The following is a 23523-nucleotide window of genomic DNA, read 5'->3' on the forward strand; positions in this document are numbered from 1 at the left end:
CTCTTGGTTCCTCAAATATCACCAGATCTTTAAAGTAATTCCAAGGCCCATCAAAAAGAGCCCTATTTTTGTCAATCAGGGAGTTGAAATCCAGATAGAAGAGATTATCACCAACCATTTCAATTGCAATAGATTTCTTTGCCTGTAGGATACGTGGCATGTTGTTGCCGAAAGCTTCTCGATTAACCGCTTTCGAGGAGAACACTTTCCCTATTAAACAAGCTTCCAGCCTTTGTTGCCCAAGTGTTGCCAAATCAGAAGATAATACCACGTGTGCTTTATCTTTGGACTGAGAGAGTTTGAGATTCCTAACCAACTTTGCAATTTCTTTTGAAGGGGAAATGAGGAAAACGAGTCACGGAAGAGATTATTAAGAAAAAGAGATCTTAAGTTTAAAAACTAATTTTTTCCTTAGTGTATTTTAATTTTATATATAATAAAATTTATAATTTAATTAAATAAAAAAATTTATTCAGCTATTTTTCATTTTTCTCGACTCAATCTTAGATCTTATTTCATTCATTATCTTCACAAAAAATCCTTTTCTTCTCAATCTTCCATCGTCTCATTTTTTGGCTAACAATTAATCATGAGTCTACAAGTTATTCCTCTGCAACAAATCCAACAAAAAAATCACGTATTGATAAAAAATTTATTTTGAGATATGAAATTTATTGGGTCTCGTCAGTGGTCACGACCCAGGACGAAGCCTGGGTCGTGTTCGCCCTGGATCGTGAAAGCCGTGCTTTCACGACCCACGGCTTCACCACCCAAAGTTCGGTCGTGAAGCACCAAACTTTGGGTGGTGAAGCACTTGGTGCTTCACGTGAACCACTTGGGTCGTGAAGCACGACCCAGGTAGGATGGTAATTTCTTCCGAACCCGTTGGAGGATCTGATATCCGGCCCGAATAGAAGAGGGTATGGAGGAATTTTTAGACCCGATTAAATAATTAGATAATCGGGTATGGAGATTTTCGGGTTTGGGTATGGAGGTGGGTTTTATATAATCTGACTCACACCCAACCCGAATACCCGTTTAAATTAATATATAAATATATATATATATATATATATATATATATGTATATATATAGTAATTATATTTATTTATATTAAATATTCATCTTCTCAAATTCAAGTAAATCGATAATTTTCTTTTCTCTTCCCTTTAGCTTTCACTTTTAAGTTTCAAGGTTTTACCGGTCTTTTATTTTTCATTCAATTTTTCATCTTCTCCATTGGTAAGTTTATTCCATATTTGACTTCAAAAATTGAAAAATATTTTATTTTTTTGAATTGCGTACTTTTATTCAACTAATATAAAATATTTTAATATTTTATTATTTTTTCTATAAAGTTTATTTTGTAAATTTTTATCATTAATAATTTTTCATATTGTTCATTTAGTTTTTTTTTAAATATTCATAACTTCGTTGAAACAATTTAAATTTGAAAAAATTCAATTGTATATGATAATAGGGTATTTGAGTAGGGTATGTGCATCCGATAATCCGATGGGTATGGGGATGGATATGAGGATGAATTTAATAAATGAGTATGGGAATGGATGTATGAAATCCGACCCATACCCTACCCATTGCCATCCCTAGACCCAGGGTTGTGGGCTTCACGACTCAGGGTCGTGACGTGAAGACTTCACGGCTTCTTCACGACCCATTAATTTTAAATTTTTACCATTAATAACCTTTGTTTTGCTTTAAATTTATACAACTAATAATCTTTTTGTTTATTTTTTTTTTACAGTTTTATTTTCCCGCTAAACTTGGAAGGAATCAATTTTTTGAATGCAAGTTAACTTTAGGATCAAAATAAATTAAAATCTGTAAGAAGATTGTATTATTTTTAAATGAGAAAGAGATAGAATATTTGATGCAGTACACTCAATTTGATAATTTTATATGCTAAGGATTATAACAATTCCAATCAAAACTGAGTCGAGGATTATGACTCGTCACAAAATTGGGTCGATATTATACTCGACCCACGCGACCCAATTTTGGTGGGTCGAGCATATATATATATATATATATATATATATATATATATATATATATATATATATATATATATATATATTAACATATTGTAAAATCTATATGGATTTTAATATATTGTAATAGATGGGTCGAGAAATATATTATTATAAAATTTGTTAAAATTTTTAATATAATTATAAAATTTGTTAATGTTTATATACAATAAATATTAATTTCATATGCTTTGATATAAATTCATTACATTAAAGTGAATATGTAATGAAATTTTTTATGAATTTTTCTAGTTCTATTATTATAAAATTTGTTAAGAATTTTAGTAGAAATTATAAAATTTGTTAATGTTTATTTCAATAAACATTAATTTCATATATATGCTTCGATATACATTCATTAAAGTGAATATGTAATGGAATTTGTTATGAAATTTTTTAGTTCTATTATTATAAAATTTGTTATGAATTTTAGTGGAATTATAAAATTTGTAAAGATTTTTAGTCGAGTATAAATTCAACCCACATTGTTAGAATAAGAGATACATGCTTCTACTTCTTATGAATTTTTTAACCAACATACTTAAATTATAACATATAACTAAAGTTTAAACAAATTAATTTTTTATATATATTTACATTCTAATTATATATAAAGTGAATTATATATTATATTATGATCAAAACTCAAAAATATCAAAAATTTCCTACCCACTCGACCCAAACCCTAAACAAAACCCTGAACCAAACCTCTAATATTATCACTCGACCCACTCGTCTCAAAATTGAAACAATTTACCACCCGCGCGACCAGGATTAAAAATTCTACTACACACATTACAATATTGTCCACTCGACCCACACTAAAATTAAAAATTCACCACAAACACATTACATATTAATAAAATCAAATCGATTGTCTTTAAATTCAAACAAATTACATATAATTCAATCTTATCTTCTATCAAATTCTTCTACAGATGAAAATCTATTTTGTTTTTTCCTTCTACGTCTTCTCTTGATCACATGTGGCATAACCTACAAAAAATAGATAAGTTGGTGCACATGCTGTGGGTCGAGGTGTGCAAGTAGGTCGAGGCACCTCGACCCACTCGAGACAATAGCCAGAACTATCACTCTGTACTCACACTTCACTATCCAGACCTAGCACATACGATCATACTCGAATCACGCTCCATCCACCTTCTCGACCCACACAATAAACACGTTCCTCGACTGTAAATACTCACACTAACTCCACTCACAAAAATTCTAAAAAAAAATCAAAACTAAACTGAAACAAATCTAGGAATACAGAGCATTCGAGTATATACTTACTTCTCCACAAATCTTCAAATTTTCAAATGATTTTGATTATTTTGTCGTGAAGAACACAAAAATAACGGGAATAAATGAAAACTCAAATCGAGGAGGGATATATATTAATTAAAAAAATATTTTTTAAAAAAGTAAAATCTAATTAACTAATTAATGACCTAATAAATGAACTCGCCTAATTAACAGCAGTCAACTCTCTTTTTTCGATTTAAAAAAATCAAAATCCCTTTTATTTAATTAAATTTAAAACGAGTCGTATATTTTTTACTGTCCCTTTTATTCTAGATATCAAATGTACACTAATTAAATTGTTTGTAAGTTAATAGAAGTTCAATTAGAGAAAATTTTATTTGTGTTCATTTAACGAAGTTTGTTAAGGTAAATAAATTAAGCTCATATATTTAGTTTGTTAGCTCGTGAACATTTTTGTCAGTAATTTCACGAGTCATCACATAGATGAAAAATAATCATTTTTATATTTGATTTATTGATTTTACAATTACTTATTAAATATATAGAAATTCTATTAAATTTATTTAGTAGAATACATTTACAAATTTTAATAAAAATATTATATTTTTCTCTTATGTAGTTTACCTTCGAATAAATTAAATAAAGATTTAAATTTATAATTTATATTTATTAAGTTTGTTTAGGCTCGATAAAAACTTGAATTAGCTCGTGAGTCACATATATATTAGTTAAATAAAGCTCGAGCTCATCTCAATTATAAACGAGCCAAGCTCAAACATTGAATGTTTCGGTTCGGTTCGCCTCGATTGCATCCCTTTTTAGAGTATCACGTGAGTTACCTGATCAAAATTCGAATCGAGTTTGATTTTAATGAGTTTGAGTAGTTCAAATCTTAAATCGAATCGAGCTCAAATACTCGAATATATAAATATATAACTATATATATAGAATTTATTTAGAATTAAAATATATTTTAAATTGAGCTCGAGATCGAATCATTGGATATGTTCTCAAATCGAGCTCGAGCTTGAAAATTATTACTCGACAATCAAGTCGAGATCGAGTTCGAGTACACTAATTTTTTTTCAATTCGAGCTGGAGTAGTATGATGCTCGACTAGACTCGAGTAAAAAATTATTTTAGGAACCATGGACATTAATGATTAATTAGTTTTCATAATTTGTTTATTTGAGTATTGAATTGAGTTAAAGGCAAACGGCCTCTTATGTGAAAATCCAAAAACCACATTATTTTTAATTGATATTTTTTTAACATCCCAATCAGACGTAAAACTCCTGCAAATATTTAAAAGTTTTTGGATTATAAAATATCTTTAATTTAATATCGGGGGGTTTTATGTTTTTCTCATACTTCATATGAGTAGTAATTATTTTTTCAATTTGAATCACACATTTATTGATGATCAAATTAGATCATACAACTAATTTAAGATAATTAAGTTTGATTCTTTTATGTTAAAATTATCAAATCAATTTCATCTTTATTCAAATAATAATAATAAATTTCATCTTCTGCAAAATGTTTTTCGATCTTATATGATGCTATTTTTTTTGTCATTTTTATATTTAAGTTATAATATACTACTCAAAATTAGATATTCCTAACCAATTTTTTCCATTTACGTTCAACATCATGTCACTAATCCGAAGATATCGATTGACATATGAGGTTTGAGCTGTCGTGACGTTTAAATATTAAAATTATATCTTCACCGTCAACTATATTTTTTAATATAAATGACAAATGTTGGATTCTATATTATCTCTCATTTCTGTTTGATTATTTGAAGAAATAATGAAATCTAATATTTAAAAATATGAAATAAAAATTTAAAATTATACTGTAATTAATTATGAAATGAATGAATGGAGAGAAATGAAATAAATATAAATATAAGTTTCGAGAACCGAGACTTTAATTATTCAAAAATTCCCATTGCTATTAGCTCCATTATAATAAAGGGTTTTAATATTCATAATGTAATTTCTTGCTAACAATGTTTTCCTGTAAAACACTTGGAATTATTAAAGTATGTCTGTATATATATTTGTTTATCTTTTCCACGGAATACGTGAATAAATATAACCATATATTTGTAATTCAAAATACTATGTTGTGAAGTTTTCAGATATCCTGTTATTGAATAATGTAACATTCATAAACAAATTACATAACTCAATTTTTTGTTTCATAAATAGTAAACAGTGAATGAAAGGAAGTCAGAATTGTCACATATGGAAAAACATGCCTATAATAGTCTTTTTTATTAGCTTTAAGTTTGAGCAAGAGGTTTGGACCTCAAGGGACAACATAAGTTTTTGGAAGGAGGAAGACACAGAAACTTTCGGTTCGGAACAAACAGTGCGTCCGCCCAGAAGGCTGCGCATTTGATCCAATGAGTTACTTGGCCAACTGATGGACTACTACAAATAATCCCTCTATCTACATTGCTCACACTTTCTCTCTTGCATCTTTGCTATATTCCCTTCTCGTTCACTTCGTGCTTGAAAGTTCTCCATATTTCGTTTGATGTTATCAAGAGTTGTTGTGTTGCATTCTCTTGATTCAAAGTCGTAGTATCTTAGAGAAGGTTTCCGTCGACATAGAGCCCTATTATACGGACAATTTCATCTTGTGGATAAAGAACTTATCCTTATCTCGACTTATTGCTTCCTGTTGCTGCACACTATTTCAGTGTTAAAGATCCAGAATAATCACAATCGAAAGACGAAATTTTTTCTTATTTTGGATATGTCGACCACATTATTCACTTCTGAGCCTACTTTCTCTGCTGCTCTTTCTCACTGCAAAAAGCCTCATAAGTTTTCTAGTGCTAACTTCAAATGTTGGCAGCAGAAAATGCTATTCTATCTGTAATGCCCGTGATGTTATTTATTGTAATCTGAGATTAAACTGAAATGATTTATGGATTAATTGATGTGATTATAGACGGAAATTATTAGACCAGGAAAAACGAGAAAAGACGCAAAAGATGTGCGAGGGCAGTGCAGTCGCACACATGCGCGACTTGATGCGCGATCATGCGCGGAACGGGCAGAAGACCCCGCACATATACGCGGAGTGAGGGCGCGCATATGCGCGAGGTGTCCAACAGTATTTCCAAAGAATGTAGCGCACATGCGCGGAAGACGAACGCGCATATGCGGGAGAAGCCAAGCGACATGACCAGAGAACCTTGCGCATATGGGCCGAGGGAAGGCGCGCATATGCGCGAGAGATGCCGAGATACACGCACCGAGACAGTAGGTCTCGCGCATATCCGCGGCGCTTGGGCGCCATATGCGCGAGTCATGCAGAACGAAAGGGAGCCACTTGCCCCATAACCATGTGACGTGTGTGTCTATATATATATATATATATATATAAATATATATATATATATATATATATATAAAATAAGCAATGTAAATTATTCAGAAACAAAAGAAGAGAGGAATCGAAGCTCTGGAGAAATAAAAAGTTTCACGTTGGAGATTTGACCTGGTGACGATCCGCCTCTCTGATTTTGAATCTGAGTACGATACTAAGTTCCTAGCGACGACAGATACAACTGGACTTAAGTTTTATTACGTTTCGATTATACCTGGAAATTATGATATTGTCAGAATTGAATATGAATCATATACGGTGTTTCTAATATAGTAGGCATCGTATATTTGAAGTCAGATTGAAGAATAGACTGTGTATGTAATTGTTATGATTTTCAGAACCGATACAATCGAGATTATACAGATTTGAGATTATTGTATGTTATTGTTGAGATTATGAATTGTACCGATATTGATTATGAGTTCGGTTATTATATCTGTGATGTTGAGACTGACGGGGTTATCGAGACTATATTGTGATGTTGTCGGAACATCAGTACATTGATATTGATCAGATTCAGTATTTGAGTGAGATTGTATTGTTGTATTGTTGACATTGATCACATTATGTCCTGAATTGAGTATTGATCAGAGCAAGTCTTAAATTGAGTTGTATATTGTTATTTCAGATTTGATATGGACAGATTTGACTTCGAGACTTCGACTTCGTCTGATCGAGAAGACAAAGGTATAAGTCAATGTGGTATTGGGAGATCGACTCAAGTAGGATATACTTGAGTTTCCCTAAATCACATACTTACTGTTATTATATGCATTAATTTGATTTGATATGGTTGTTCTATTGATTTATAGGAAGCATGTATTAGACGAGTATTAGACGACTGATCTTGTGACAGACGTGCCTGATAGTGGTGGGATCGCCACAGGCACATTGCACGATGTCACAAGACAGTGAATTGGCGAAAGTGCCAAAGTCTATTACGTATAGGTCACCGGAAGATTGGCCATCGATGTGGATAGAATTGGAGTTTCTTCTATTACTGGTGATCGATACCATATCGATGTGGATAGAATTGAAGTTTCTTCTATTATTGGTGATCGATATGGAATACCAACGTCTGGAAACCGGGGTCCCTAGATTAGGAATGAGTTTAGTCTTAGATGTGGAGTCACGAGTCTGATTGACATGTTTATATGAATTATGTTCTTAGGAATTGATATAGTATTACTAGTTTGTGTTCTTGATTGTGGTACATGTTCAGAGTATGATTTATAGTTTGATATTGATTCATGTTTCTGATTGCGGTACATGTTATGAATATATGCTTCATGCTTTTATATCTGTTATATGAAATGCATGTTTCGTTGATTTATACTGAGAATATAATTCTCACCGGAGTATCCGGTTGTTGTCTTGTTTGTATGTGTGCATGACAACAGGTGGGATAGGTTCAGGGTCAAGGAGATGAAGATAGATCGTGATTAGAGTGGAGACACGGACTTGGAGTAGAAATAGGGTTTGGACACTTGATGTTTAGTTGTTAAACCCTAGTTTGAATAAATTTATGCTGTACAAGACTCGTACCTTAATTTATACTGATATGTATAATAGATGAATGCCATTACGTTCCGTATGTAATAGTGTATGTTAAAAAAAAAATTTAGACCCTGTTTATTATAATTGATTAATTAGTCCCAAAGAGGATTAAGAATCGAATTAGCATCCGAGTCCCCACACTATCTGACCACGCTAAGCCTGTATCGATTCCCGACAGAGGCCCCTCTTGTAGTCTCCGAAGGCGATACAGAATCGCAACAAATGACTGCTGTTGATTCATGGAACCATAGTGACTTCCTCTGCCGCAACTATATTTTGAATGGACATGATGACATGCTTTACAGTAACTACTGCTATGTCAAGATAGCCAAAAGGAGTTGTGGGACTCCTTGGAGAAAAAGCACAAAGACAGAAGATACAGGGGTCAAGACGTTCATTGTTGGTAGATTTCTGGACTTAAAAATGGTGGACACCAAAGCTGTAATAAGGCCGATACAAAAAATTCAAATTATTATTCATGACTTATTGCATAGGGGATGGAAATCAATGAACCGTTCCAAGTGGCAGCTGTTATTGAGAATATGTCAACAATGTGGAAAGACTTCAAGAACTACCTTAAGCACAATCTCAAGGAGTTAAAACTTGAAGATCTGATTGTGAGGCTTCGAATTGAGGAAGATAGCCGAAACTCTGAAACCAAAATATACAAAAGGTCAATGGAGGCCGAGGCCAAGGCCAATCTGACAGAAATCTAGCACCATTCACAAGAGAAAACGCTCTCTAAATGAGAAGAAACTAGGGCATGCCAATAAGTTCAAAGGAAGTTGCTACAACTATGGCAAACTGAATCATATGGACAAGGATTGTCGTCTTCCGAAGAAAGACAACGTTAATCAGAAACCAAAGCAAGCTAACGTCATCGAGGAAAGAAATGTACCAATAGACCTATCAGAACTTGATCTATCCACAGTTGTGTTTGAAGTAAATTTGGTGGATAATCCAAGGGAATGGTGGGTAGATACCAGCTACACTAGCCACATCTGTACTGACAAAGAAATGTTTTCATCCTACACTTCTGTAAGTGATGGGAAACTCTACGATTTCTGAAGTCGTAGATATTGGCAAAGTGGTACTGAAGATAACTTTTGGGATAGAGATATCGCTGGGGAATGTACTGCATGTGCCGTACATTCGATAGAACTTAGTTTCTAGATCGTTGTTGAGTAATGCCGTCTTAGGCTTGTGTTTGAATCGGACAAGTTTGTCATAACCAAAAATGGTGTATTTGTAGGAAAAGGGTACCAAGATAATGGTCTATTTAGATGAATATAATAAGTGTTATATATCCGCCACAAGAGGAAGAATAAAGCTAATAATTCTGTTTATTTATTTGAAAGTTCTAATTTATGGTACGAAAGATTATGACATGTTAACGGATCGAGCAAAACTTGCACTGTGGAATCCTTAAAAAAAATATGATTTTGTATGCTCAAAAATTAATCGCAAGTGCACGATGTCAAGTAATAGTATAAAGGCCCGAAAATTCGTGTTTGTGAATTTGCGGGAAAATTAAAATTTTATTTTTAAATAATTAAAATATCTCATTCATAAAATACACTGATAAATAAAATTTAATATTCCAAATAGCAGCGGAAGAAATTATTGTTTGCAAAAATAATCGTTTAATCTAATCCAGCGACAGGTAAAAATATTTGAGCAATAAATGATAAATGCTGAAAATGAGGTCCTCGGGTTCCACTACTGCCGACCCAAGCTAGCTCACTGGTCCCCGCCCTTGGTCCCGACATCATCAGTACCTACAACAATCAAGTCTAGTTAGTCTAAAGACTCAGCATGCATATATCATAAATAACGAATAAATAAATAATAAAATCCTATGCAAGTGAAAATATCATGTCATGAGGCATAAAGTAAAATATCGTGTCATGATTAATTATAATACGTGCATAACTGAACTGAAAACCATAGTGAAAATGTTTGCTCCATGGAGCCCTATAACGAAGTACCATGTAATAATTTTCTAGTGAGATTATGGTCTACGCAAGTGGCCCCTGCACTGAACTGAACTGAATTAAACTGAGCGCACTACAAGAAAAATGCTATACGACAACGGATTTTATCCGTTGTCGTAGTCATTTTAAAACTGTTGTTGAAGCCAGTGTTGTTAAATGTTCGCTCAAAGACAACGGTTTATAAGTGTTGTCGTAGCTACAATTTGCGACGGTTTTGAAAACCGTCGCAAGTAAAAAACCGTCGTCGTAGAAACATTTTGCGACGGTTTTAAAAACCGTCTCTAATTATATTAGCGACGGATTATTAAACCGTCGCAAACTATAGTGGTGACGGATGCCTATATAAACTGTCGCTAAATATAGCGACAGTGTTCATGTGGAACAACGTCGCTAAATAGCGACAGTTTATAAGTCCGTCGCTAATATTTTAGGAAAAATAAAAAAAAAATTAATAATTTAATAAATCTGTATTGTAAATTGGTATTATTTTATAAAAGATAAAATATTTAAGTGTCGTGAAATAATAATATCGTTTAAAAAACAAAAATTTTAATTGTTTTTATGTGGTAAAAAAATTGTGTAAAAGATAAAAAATTAAGTGTTGTGAAGTGGTAAGTAAAATCATGTAAGAAATAAAAAATTTAAGTATTGTGAAGTTGTAAAATCGAGTAAGTGAGAAAACTTTTAATTGTTGTGAAGTGAAGTGGAAGAAATTGAATGAAATGTGTATGTATTTATAGAGAGTGATGAAAAACAGTGGCGGGAAGAATTTGTGGGAACGAATTTTTTGAAATTCGCGACGGTGTTGACTTAAACCGTCGCAACATTTCAAATCGGCGACGGTTAATTTTTTTTGTCGCTAGATGTAGCGACGGATTAAATAAAACGTTGCAACATTTAGCGACGAGTATTCTTAAACTGTCGCAAAATTAAAACATGCGACAGTTTTTATCGCGACGGTTTGAATTTAACCGTCGCCGATTTATTATTTTGCGACAGTTATTTTATACTGTCGCTATTATTAGCGACGGTTAAAGAAACAACCGTCGCTAAATATGCCACAAAACGCATTTTTTTAGAAAACCGTTGTCGAATATACCAAAAAAAGCGCTAATAGACAACGGTTCTGTAAACCGTTGTCTTTGACCCTAAAAAACACTCAAAGACAACGTTTTTTAAAACCGTTGTCTTTGACCCGAAAAACCGTTGTCTTTTTTACGCAAAAGACAACGGTTTTTACAAAACCGTTGTGGTTTGCCCCTTAAAGACAACGGTTTTATAAAAACCGTTGTCTTTTTCTTAAGAAACACACTTTTAACAACGGTTTTCGTAAAAACCGTTGTTAAAAGTTTTTTAACAACGGTTTTAACAAAAACCGTTGTTAAAAGTGTGTTGTTGTTTGACTTTTTCCTTGTAGTGGCGGTAAGTGACCATCGGGTGAAGTAATAATCGTCTGTCAGACTAATGGCACAATATACTGGGTGGGACCGGTAAGTGACCACCGGGATGAACTGAACTGAACCGGTAAGTGACCACCGGGCGAAACCATGATAGTGAAGTAGCCACAAGCAATATCGCATAAATCTCAAAAAGAATATTTTATTTTTTTGCACGTAATATAATTAAATAACGTAGTTAAATGTCCTGTATTAAGTTTTACTATATGGGTTGGATCGTTCACAGGCTCGCTGAGACCTAAATATAACATGAAAATACGCAAATGATTTAACTTGACCAAACTTTGTAATTGAATCCAAAAAACGAGACAATTACGCCCAATGACTAGGTATTTAATCATGACTCCGTGCCAACTGACCGACGGTTTCGGTTGGGATTAATTCTAGCAAGCGGACTAGGTCAAGTTATAGTAAATGGACTAACAGTCCAAGTATCGATCCCACAGAGACTATTACTTAATTACTAAGATTCAATTATTTTATTTAATCTAGGCAAACAATAACGAGTGATTTGATTATTATTTCAACTACGTAACTTTTAAACTAATTTATGCTAATTTTAATGACTAAATCAAATATCAGAGAAGCTTGGGACTTGAGATTTTCTAATTTAAATAAAATGATCGGGAACACACGACGGTAATAAACTTTGATTAATATCATGCACTGGAACCATTTAACTAAAAATTATTTGAAGTCACGATGCAATTCCCTAAATTAATTATAAATCTATTTCTAGAATTTATAATCCTATTTTCATTTAACAGTCCAATTAATTCTAATTGAATTTAATTAAACAAAAATGCATGCATCAACGATAGAATTACAGCTGTCGCCTAAAATCGCACACTGAAACCGAATACTATTTCTAGTCGGTTTAACCGTGTGTTGATTAATATTTTCGAAGCTAAATTCAATCTATTCTCTTTCGAGTCAAGATCGAACAACAAACATGCAAATAATTGGCCAGATTAAAAGCACGGAATTTATGCAAACATTAATCAATAACAGGAAATAATTTCATAAATCAAACAATCCAACAAATAAACAAAATCAATCGTTTGTTCCTATCGTGGTCCCGATCACAAAAGAAAGCTACTCCATAAATTCAAAACTAAAATCAAATTTAATAATTGAATTCATGTCTAAAAATAAGAAAATAAAAGAGAAGGGAAAATCTCAGTGACGGTGCGCGGATCTTGCGTGTAAATTGCGTTGTTTTTGCCCAAGTCGTCGCCGTCTTTTTTCGGTGCTCAAAGCTTGCGCCTCTTTTTCTCTCCAAGTCGGCTGCCTCTCCAATATTCAACCCCCTCTTTTTGTCTTAGGTTTTCCTTTTTATTCCTCCAAAATCACGAACAAAATCTTTGCCAAATTCTCGATCTGACATCATGTACACGGACCCCGCGCATGTATCAGGACAGGGGTCCGTGTAGACTCTGCCCAAAAAATTCTTCGTGAAACATTGGACACGGACCCCGTGTAGAGGTCCGTCCAGGGGTCCGTGCAGATACTGGATTTTTCTTCGCTCAAGGATGGCTGGCACGGACCCCGGATATAGGTCTGGCAAGGGGTCCGTGCAGACTCTGTTATTTGTGTCTCGAATATTGAAAGGCATAGACCCGTCTCCGGGGTCCGTTCTAGGGTCCGCGTTTCTTCGGCAAATTCTTCATTTGTGGTTGAATGACACGGACCCGTCTCCGGGGTCCGTGTTGGATCTTTGTTGTCCAATCTTTTTGTGCTCTCTCATATTTTTCCGGGTATTTCGTGACATGGTACTGCGAGCTTGACTTTTCTTTCATTCTTTTGGCTTTTACCATCTTTTGGTCAAACCTGCAAATAGCCATAATGAGACGAATAAAGCGCGAACTCTGAATAAAAATGCCAGATAAGCACGAATACGACAAAATAAAATCCCTAAAATGCTATATAATTCGTGCTTATCAACTCCCCCACACTTAACCCTTGTTCGTCCTCGAACAAATCAGACAAAAATAAAGATGAGAAATATTCCAGATTCAGAACTCAAGTAACAAAATCAAAACTTCTCAATTTGTTAAACTCTTTCACCCCCGGTCAAAAGATCACACTTCGCATATCACAAGATTTGTTTTCGTTGCAATTCAAGATTCAAACATTTACCCAATAAGGATCAACAGAACAAGATGTGTGTAGTGTGTAGGTCTGACTCGTACTCATCTCCAGCTACTTGGTTTCATGATCACTTATTATTTTTTTTTTTGTTATCGAAACGCCCCATATGCTTGACTTTCATAACCCTCTCTACTAAATGTTGAACGATAGTGACTTGGTTAATAGGTCTTTTTAAGCTTATAACGTAAGGCCAAGGCTCACGGCTACAATAAAAGACATGGGAATCAAAAGTGAGAGACAATAAAAATTATTCTTGTAGCACATTCATTCAACTTTCGACTCGTCAACAGTTACTGTCTTTTCATCATTTTCAGAGCTCTAGCGTCTCCTTTTCTTTCTCATTGTCCACCAACTTTCACCCACAGATTTTTTCGGGTGTTTTCAATACTATACATTTTCCTCCTTTTTCTTCTTCTTTTCTTTTCATTTTTTTTTTCAAGAATAAAAATTCATCGACTCCTTCACTCAATTCTTCAATCCATTGGAGTAATCTCAAACATTCCAATGTGCACAGGAGTTTTATTTCTCTCACATGTAGGTAGGAAAAAGTGTATAAGCTAAGATTCAGGTAGTTGATGTGGGACTTTGAATAACTGACGAATGGGGGCTAACTGTGTGTCATTGACACACACCATTCGATTTTTTTTTTTGGCTCAAAAGGGGTTACTAGGGGCAATGAATGATGTATCGGTCAGGCTAGAAAGGCTCAAACGGTCCAAAGATCGCCTAAATCATCCCTAAGTCACCATCGTTCGTATTTTCGCTTCGAGGGCTAATCAGACAAGTTCTAGGGATCGTTGTTCGATTAATCTCTTTTTTTTTTTTTTAAGTTCACATTTCACCAATTCACTATCAATGAGTAAAAGTTTGACCACGTGCATTGAACAAAATGTTGATACAGAACTGGTTCATGTTAGACTCTCTCCTTGAAACTACGACTCCTCTCACTCAATACTAGGCATGAAACAATTTTCCGGGTGAACCAAAATCTAACAAATTAATCTGATTATCAAGTGAAACAAGAGTTCTTAGTCTAAAAATAGTTTCATCCTACGTGAAAAGTGTGTTAAGTGTGTGTGCAACGACGTGAAACAAAACTGACCCACCCCCACACTTTGACAATGACACTGCCCTCAGTGTAACATCATATAATATGAAGTAGCAGGAATGCGAAAACAAATATACTTCCCTGGTGGCATGTCGAGTAGTGGTGGGAAGGGGTAGAAATCAGAAAATCCTGAAAGAATGACATCGAGTACACCAAACCGTGAAATGGAATAGATAAAGCATGCAAGCGCTCTAATAAAGTCCAAAAGATAATAAACAGAAATAGCATGTCCCAGAACATCAATAACAGTGAACGAAATTTCGATTGGAAATAAAATGAATACAATCCTCCACATAGTTCAAAATAAAACTACTCCTCATCTTCTGACCCCAGCTCTAAGTCATCTTAGGCATCCACTGTAGATCTGTCCCAAGGTGGTGCATAAGCGTCGGGGGACTGTTGCTCGAGTCGAGCCAAGCGGGTGCGAATGTCGTCCATACAATCAAAAATGGCCGAGAAGACCTGCAGGTACCTCTCGGCGCGCTCTGTCGTGGTGGCACATGAAGCTGAGGGCCGGCTCTGGCATCCATAGCTGCTTCTTCTCCAACTCTATCTTCCCAGATGCGCTCATCTACTGTAGGTGGGGGCACCGGTGGGTCACGGGGATGGTGGTCGATATGTCGACTCTCAGGGTTCCGATACCAAGCGCCCTGCCTGAAAATGAAATACATCCCCTACAAGGCCTGAGGGGTGATCATCTGTGTAGAAGTGGGGACGAGGGACGTCTCACCGGTGAGATCGACGCCGTGGGCCGCTAAAATCCTGGAGATGAGGATCGGAAAGGGGGCATATGGGTGCTTGTTCTTGGTGGGGTTAATATGTGCGACAGAGCGCATATGCGCGAGGATGATCGAAGCCACCGGAATCCCAGGAATAGCCCCCAACCCATTCAACATTTTATCGATAATGTATAAATCTATAATTCTGACCTCGTTGTTCCCGGGTTTCCTCGGTACAATGTTAGCTCCCGTGAAATAACAGATTAAGCGATCAAGCAACGGGAGGGAAGTGGGCAGGACGCTCGAGCGAGACCCGGTCTGGGAAGTGAAGTACTGCAGCCGATGGCGGGCCTCGGGAATCCGAAAGGTGATGTCAGAGAAGAACATATCTAGCTGATTATGACTCACCGGGGGGCCCTCATTTGGTACATTTAACAGAGCGGCTAGATAGGCAGTATGAAACTCGATAGGTACCCCCTTGACGAAAGTGCGGATGTGTTGCATCCCAGTAGTACTCTTGTCGTCAAAGTTGGCATAAAATTGCCATACCAACTCGGGGAAGTAGGGACCGGTGATGTCCAACAGTGATCCCCAACCAAACTTCTCGAATTCAGCCCGTATGGGTACCTCGTGATCAATCCGGGGGTGGATAGATTTTTCAACAATCATTGCGTTCTCGTGCAGGGCCGAGTACCAGTCAGAGTTCTCGAGGGATGTGAATCTATAGGAATCAAACTCAATTATGGCATGTCGAGATGAGGATGAAGCCTCGCTTGGTGCACGCTTACTAACCAGTCGACGAGGGGGCATGACGACGTGAACGGCCGGACTCAAAGGGGCAGACAAAGAAGCACAACAATCCCAAATCAGAAACACAATTCAACTGATCCCAAGCAACCAAAATAATGCACAACTCAATATATCCCGAGAGCAGACCCGATGCCAAAACAATGCAAATTTCAAACAATCCAAGCAACCCAATTACTGATCACCACACACCCAAACGAATAAACCACACGATACAATATCCCAAACACCGATTTAAAGTGAAATCTCCCTTAAACAAGCAATAGCCAACAAATCACCCAACGACGAACGAAGACCCAAGCAATAATCGAATTAAATCGCACTAAGTTAACTCGTCTGCAGTAGCATAAATTTCTTAACACTGATAATCGCCAATTTGAGAGAAAAGGGGTAGCCACTCTTACCGTAACTCGAAGATGATGATGACCGCACGGTGAAGGGGTGTGGTCCAGCGGTGGTCGGCGATGGAGGAGGTGTCGAGTGGCGGTGATGTTGGTGATGTTCGAGTGGATGAGGCGACAGAGGAGGTGGGATTGTGAGAGATTTCGAGGACGGCGGCAGTGAGGTGAGGTGGCGGCGCTGTTGGACGGTGGTAGTGTGAGAGGCGGAGACGGAGGCGGAGGGAAACGATTTTGGGGCTTTAGGGATTTGGGAGCAGAAATCGCGATTTAAATTCAGAGCAGTCGCGGATTTAGAAGGCACGGACCCCGTGTCGGGTTCCGTGTACAGGTCCGTGTACATACTGGATTTCCGCTGGTGTGGAAGTGAAAGACACGGACCCCGTGTAGGGGTCCGGGGGAAGATCCGTGCAGACTCGGGAAATTTGCACTTCGAAGATTAAGTACACGGACCCCGTGTAGGGGTCCGGGGGTGGGTCCGTGGAGGCTCGGTATAAGAAACAAAATTTCCACTTTTTTTTTTTATTTTTTTTTTAGTATACGAACCAACCCAAATGTGATGCCATGCGTGTACAATTCTATAGATCTCAACACAAGCACATAAAATGCAAGAATTGTACAGAAACTTCCCTGGTCAATTTGCGGTTTTGAAGCCGATCGCCCTGATAGATTCTCCCACACTTGAGAAATTCCGCCTCTAGTAGAGAAATTACCTGCACCACCATTCAATGAGATTAGCTCACGAATAATACGAGAAAAAACAAAAGAAATTAAATTAGAACAAATAAAATAAACTAAAGCATGAAAGAAAAAATAAAACTAAACACTGGGTTGCCTCCCAGTAAGCGCTAAATTTAGAGTCGATAGCCTGACTGTACTCCCTTGATTTAGTTTGGATCCTGTAGATCCACTGTGGTTGGCTCATCAGGTATGGCACCACCGTGATAAACTTTCAGTCTATGCCCATTCACTTTGAACGCCCCGGTTGCGTCACTAGTGATCTCTACTGTCCCGTAGGGGAAAACTTGTGTGATGGTATATGGTCCTGACCACCGTGAACGCAACTTACCTGGCATCAATTTCAGTCGAGAATTATATAATAATACCTGTTGACCCACCAAAAATTCTCGATGGACAATGTTCTGATCATGCCAACGTTTGGTTTTCTCCTTGTAAAGCTTGGCATTCTCGTACGCCTCCAACCTAAACTCATCCAATTCGTTTAGCTGCAGCACTCTCCCATCACCTGTGGTTTTAGCATCAAAATTCAGAAATTTGGTAGCCCAATAAGCCTTATGTTCAAGTTCTACAGGTAGGTGACATGATTTTCCATACAACAATTTGAAAGGGGACATGCCAATGGGGGTTTTAAAAGCAGTGCGGTAAGCCCAAAGTGCATCGTCGAGTTTCCTAGACCATTCTTTCCTCGAAGCACCGACAGTCTTCTCAAGAATGCGTTTAAGTTCTCTGTTCGAAACCTCGACTTGGCCACTAGTTTGGGGGTGATAAGGTGTTGCCACCTTATGTCGGACCCCATACTTAGCCAACAAACTGTCAAATTGACGATTGCAAAAGTGAGTACCCCCATCACTAATAATTGCTCTAGGTGTGCCAAAACGTGAGAAAATATTTTTCATAAGGAATTGAATGACAACCCTAGAATCATTAGTTTTGCATGCAATTGCTTCTACCCATTTAGACACGTAGTCTACTGCCACCAAAATATATTTGTTCCCAAAAGAAACCGGGAACGGACCCATGAAATCGATACCCCACACATCAAAAAGTTCACACACAAGAATATTATTGAGGGGTAACTCATGTCTCTTGGAGATATTACCTGTGCGCTGACACTCGGGACATTTTGTGACTTACTCATGCGCGTCCTTAAACAAGGTAGGCCAATAAAAACAAGACTGGAGGACTTTGGACGCAGTTCTAGCTGCCCCAAAGTGGCCTCCAGCCGGACCAGCATGACAATGAAACAAAATTTCACTTACCTCTTCATGGGGAACACATCTCTGGATTATGCCGTCTGCGCATATTCTAAACAAATAAGGATCCTCCCACAAATAATATTTCAAATCTGAGAAAAACTTCTTCTTTTGCTGATACGTAAGATGGGGAGGAATGAACTTACTTGATAGATAATTAACAAAATCGGCGTACCATGGTAAATTGGTGATCTCAAAGAGTTGTTCATCCGGGAAATCATCGCGAATAAAGTCATTACCGTGAATGTGATTCTCCAGACGCGAGAGATGGCCAGCAACCTGATTTTCTGTTCCTTTCCTGTCGATAATCGTCAAGTCAAATTCCTGCAAGAGAAGAATCCAACGAATTAGCCTTGGTTTCGCATCCTTTTTAGACATTAAGTATTTCAAGGCCGAATGGTCGGTGTGCACGACAACTTTGCTCCCTATTAGATATGATCTAAACTTATCCAGAGCGAAAACCACAGCAAGAAGCTCCTTCTCTGTAGTGGCATAGTTCAGCTGGGCAGCTGACAGTGTCATGCTAGCGTAGTAGATGACATGAATGCATTTTTCTCGCTTTTGTCCCAACACTGCCCCTAGCGCTGTGTCGCTTGCATCACACATTACCTCAAATGGCGACCCCCAGTCAGGTGCTATCATCACATGTGCTGTGATTAATTTCTCTTTCAAGATCTGAAATGCCTGTACACACTCAGCAGAAAAATCGAAAGGCACATCTTTTATCAGTAAATTAGTCACAGGCTTGGCAATGCTAGAAAAATCTTTTATAAATCGTCTGTAGAATCCCGCATGCCCAAGGAAACTACGCACTCCTCTAATGTTGGTTGGGGCTGGGAGTTTCTCAATCACTTCAATCTTAGCTTTGTCGACTTCAATCCCATTTTCAGAAATTTTGTGCCCCAACACAATTCCCTCTCTCACCATAAAATGACATTTTTCCTAGTTTAAGACTAAATTCGACTCCTCACATCTTTCCAAAACCCTAGACATATTAATTAGACAAGTATCAAACGAGGAGCCAAATACAGAAAAATCATCCATGAATATCTCAATAAAGTCCTCAATCATGTCATGAAAAATTGCCATCATGCATCGTTGGAAAGTCGCTGGTGCATTCCATAGACCGAATGGCATTCGTTTATATGCAAATGTCCCATAAGGGCAAGTAAAAGTGGTTTTCTCCTGATCTTCAGGGTCAATAGGAATTTGCATATAACCAGAATACCCATCCAGAAAACAATAAAAAGAATGGCCAGCTAGCCTTTCCAACATTTTATCAATAAATGGGAGGGGGAAATGATCTTTACGGGTGGCGTCGTTAAGTTTTCTATAATCGATGCAAACACGCCACCCCGTAACAGTTCTTGTGGGAATTAATTCATTATTATCATTTTTCACAACAGTGATCCCACCTTTCTTTGGTACGACTTGGACTGGACTGACCCACATACTGTCAGAAATCGGGTAAATAATACCTGCGTCCAGTAGCTTAATCACCTCTTTCTTCACCACCTCTTGCATGGCTGGGTTTAGACGTCTTTGGGGTTGGGTGGATGTCTTGTGATCAGCCTCCATCAGAATTTTGTGCATGCACATGGAAGAGCTGATCCCCTTAATGTCTGCAATGCTCCAACCTATGGCCTTGATGTTATCCCTCAAGACTCGCAGCAGTTTTTCTTCCTCCTTACCTGTCAAAGTAGATGAAACAATTACTGGCAGTTTATCATTATCAAGCAAAAATAGATACTTTAAGTGCGAAGGAAGAGGTTTCATCTCTAGGCTCGGGCTTCTTCGATAGATGACTTTAAAGGTCTTGGGATATGCCCAAGCTCCCCAATCCTAGAGTTTACCGTCTTCGAGATTGGTCTGCCTGCTTCCAGGTACTGCATATATTCCTTAACATCCTCATTTTCCAACTCTCCTGGACATGAATTTGTCAAGCAAATTCCTAAAGGATCTTCACCCATCAATTCCTGCAAACCACACTCAACAAGTTCGTCAGTAGCATCAATTCTAAAACAGTCAGATGTATCATTAGGATATCTGATGGACTGAAAAACATTAAACACCACACTCTCATCATTCAATCTCAACACCAACTCACCTTTCTGTACGTCTATAAGAGCTTTCCCAGTGGCTAAAAACGGTCTTCCTAAAATAAGAGGAATCTCACGATCCTCTTCCATATCTAACACCACAAAATCCACTGGGAAAATAAATTTGTCAACCTTCACTAAGACGTCCTCTACAATTCCCCTAGGGTATTTAATAGATCTATCAGCCAATTGAAGGGAAATTGTAGTCGGTTTCACTTCGCCTATTTTCAGCTTCTCAAAACATGAATATGGCATCAAGTTAATGCTTGCACCTAAGTCACACAAAGCCTTATTAAAATTCGAAGTTCCAATAGTACAAGGGATAGAGAAACTACCTGGATCCTTAAGCTTCGGAGGTAACTTATTTTGTAAAATTGTAGAGCATTCCTCCGAAAGTTTAACTGTCTCAAAATCTACCAATTTCTTTTTGTTTGATAAAATCTCCTTAAGAAATTTAGCATACGAGGGCATTTGAGCTAAAGCTTCTGCAAATGGGATATTTATATGCAGCTTTTTGAAAATCTCTAGAAATTTCGAAAATTGAGTATCCAATTGCAGTTGCTTAGCTCTTTGGGGAAATGGGAGTGACTTAATATCAATATTGGAGTTCGAGTTTAGAAACTTACCTTTCTCCTTGGCGTCATTGGACTCTTGATTTTATGACCTCTTTTCCTTCACACCACTTTCACTATCAACTTCCTCTTGCTTCATGGGAGGTGTTACTGAAACGGCATTGACACCTTTTGGATTCTTTTCCGTGTCACTAGGTAGTGTACCCGGAGCTCGTGTAGCCATTTGTGTCGCTAATTGCCCTAGTTGCGTCTCCACTCTTTGCATCATGGCATCATGGTTTTGCCATCTCATCTCATTTCCAGCTATGTACTTGGCAAGCATGTCCTCAAGGTTCGACTTACTATCCTGCGGCTTGAACCGGGTGGCATATAAGGTCCAGCACCTTGTGGAGGTTTAGGTGGTTGTTGAGGAGGCCTTTGCTGTGTAGGATGCTGTGGCAGATTAAACTGTAGTGGCTCAACAGCAGTTTCAGGTTGCCTCCATCCAAAATTCGGATGATTCCTCCAGCCCGGATTATATGAGAAACTGTAGGGGTTGTACTCTGGACGGCCTTGGTTTCCCACATAATTAACTGAGTCTCCTCCAAAACACGGTATCCCCTCATAAGACATATCTGGCGCGAAGGGCATATCACTAGATGATCCACCAACTGCCTCAGCACTTCCCTGAATATGATGCACCGGTTTGACTGGTATTGATTTATTTGCCTGTAACTGTGCCATCTGATGAGTCAACCCGTCAAGCTTCGCTGTGATTGCTGTCAAAGCGTCCATCTCAAGGAATCCTACTTTCTTCTCCTTGCGGTTGTCTTGCCAACCCACATTGCTCTCGGCCATATTAGATATGATTTCGAGCGCTGCGGTTGGCGTTTTCCTGTACAAGCTTCCGTTTGCTGCCGCATCGAGCATAGATCTCACAGAAGGATCTAAACCATAATAGAATGTCTCAACCTGTTGGCCTACCGAAAAAACCATGTCTTGGGCACATCCTCAACAACTTTTTAAATCTTGCCCATGCTGAATTCAGTGATTCCCCGTCTCTCTGCCTGAAAGATGTGATCTCATTTCTCAACTGTGTAATCTTGGTTGGGGGAAAATACCTGTGCATGAAGAACTCGACCAATCCATCCCATGTCGTGATAGAACCAGCTGGAAGGTCTCGAAGCCACTCCATAGCCTCTCCTTGTAGGGAAAATGGAAATAATCTGAGTCGAATGGCATCAGTACTCACCCCATTGCACTTGATTGTGTCACAGATTGACAGAAAGTTCTCTAGATGTGCATTAGGGTCTTCAGACGGTGATCCTCCAAATTTTACTTGGAGTTGAATCATCTGGATGATGCCTGGCTTCAGCTCGAATGTATTTGCCTGAATCGTAGGGCGGATGATACTAGACCCATAACCTTCAAATGCTGGTCGATGAAGCTCCATCAATGTACGGTTATCCTCTTCTCCGGCCATTTCCTCAACTTCTGGTTTACGATCTATTTCAGATTCTGCTTCAGATTCAAATTCCAGAGTCAAGTTGTTGTTCCTTCGGGCTCTGCGGATACTGCGGAGAGTGCTTTCAATCTCAAGATCAAGTGGCACTAGATTCCTGACGTCTTGAGCACGGCTCATATAACACGAGCTAACCCCTGAAATCAAAAATTTAAGTGCACGATTTAAGCTCCAAGAGAGAATAAGTAGAATAAACAATGGTAATTAAAATGCTAAAGAGAGAATGAAAAATTTTAAACTAAGAGTAAAAGCCTAGTCTCAAACAAATAATTTATCCTAATATCAAATTAAATAGTCCCCGGCAACGGCGCCAAAAACTTGACCGACGGTTTCGGTTGGGATTAATTCTAGCAAGCGGACTAGGTCAAGTTATAGTAAATGGACGAACAATCCAAGTATCGATCCCACAGAGACTATTACTTAATTACTAAGAT

The sequence above is a fragment of the Primulina eburnea genome, chromosome 6, assembly GCF_022965805.1.
Source record: "Primulina eburnea isolate SZY01 chromosome 6, ASM2296580v1, whole genome shotgun sequence".
NCBI lineage: Eukaryota > Viridiplantae > Streptophyta > Magnoliopsida > Lamiales > Gesneriaceae > Primulina > Primulina eburnea.